At 41.0% G+C, this 1,268-nt stretch overlaps 1 long non-coding RNA gene across 1 annotated transcript; it reads left to right on the forward strand.

Annotated features, from left to right (window-relative positions):
- The first annotated feature begins 47 nt into the window (after positions 1–47).
- LOC104942810 (uncharacterized) lies at positions 48–742 on the forward strand. Its single transcript, XR_798052.1, has 2 exons — positions 48–187; positions 611–742. It is a non-coding gene; the product is annotated as an uncharacterized lncRNA (long non-coding RNA).
- The last annotated feature ends 526 nt before the right edge of the window (positions 743–1,268 follow it).

Genomic DNA, 1,268 nt, shown 5'->3' on the forward strand with positions numbered 1-1,268 from the left:
AATATTATACCGCTTAAAAATAAGAAATAATTACTTTTGTTACTAAGAGTTCATGCTTATTATACCTGTGTCACCTTTCACACTATAGCTGTGATCATGAGCTATGGGCTTTGTAGATACAGGTCCCGGGGTGAATCGTGGTGCAGGGTCCCTTCTCTTTTTGACCACAGGGCGATGCACGAAGATGGTGGGTATAGCCTCTGCTCTCAGCCTAGTCTTGCCCTTTGTTGTCTTGACAAACTGGTCTGCATCAAAATGTGCCTGCGGAGTGACCTGAGGTTACTTCACACACAGAACAACTCAGTTTTGTCTGCCCACATACATATTCCATAGTGGTTGAATACACAGTATTAGGAAACACTTTACACTTACTGGACATGTTATACTCATTACATACTGTATATAAAATATGACCAAGAATGTGAGACAACTTTATAGAAATTCATATCACATCTGTTACTGATGCCATTTGTCATACTTTGTTAAACTCACAAATAATAAAGTTCCATAACTTCAGTTGGGAACAAAGACCACACCTTATTTCCCATCCAATAGGTGTGCTATATAGGTATGTATAACCCTTTCTCCTGTCTGTTACTCCCTCTTTCAGCACAAGAACCAGAGGGGGATTCAATGGAGCCTGAATACCTGCATTGAGACCCTCACCCTGCACCCTGAGTCTCAACTCTGTGTTTTTCAAGCCTTTCCCTGTTTTTTTGTATTAAACAAAACATTAAGCTTTTCCCAATGGCGTGGTTTTCGTTTTGTTGAAAATGTGCAAAAGCAGTGTTTGTATATAATATCCTCACATATTTGTTTGCTGTTGGTCGTGAAATTGCTCCTGCTGACTTGAGCCAGCCATTTTTTCCTCCGCTCTGTGTCAGTGGGGAAGCCGTACATTCGTACTCCTTTCTCGGAGCGATTTGAGCATCCCCAGGCAGCACAGCAAACCATGGTGGCGACTAGGAGGCAGCACAGCAAACCAGGACAACACGGAGGAAAAGGCACAGACAAACTGCATGATATGCTATTCAATGTTTATTGAATTCCATGTATTTGCAATGGATGTTCCTAAAACAACACATTTAACATCATCATCATCTGCTGCTGCTGCTGCTAGTCCTTTGATAGTCACCTGTCGGTCTCTTGTCCTTTCTGAAAGCCATAAAGATGACATTAGTCATTTAGATAACTTGTGTCCCCAATTACCATGGGATTACTGACACTACCATGAATTTAAGAAAATGGTAGAAATTAATCTAATCTGA

This window comes from Notothenia coriiceps, unplaced genomic scaffold, assembly GCF_000735185.1.
Source record: "Notothenia coriiceps isolate Sejong01 unplaced genomic scaffold, NC01 NC01_scaffold00005158, whole genome shotgun sequence".
Classification (NCBI taxonomy): domain Eukaryota; kingdom Metazoa; phylum Chordata; class Actinopteri; order Perciformes; family Nototheniidae; genus Notothenia; species Notothenia coriiceps.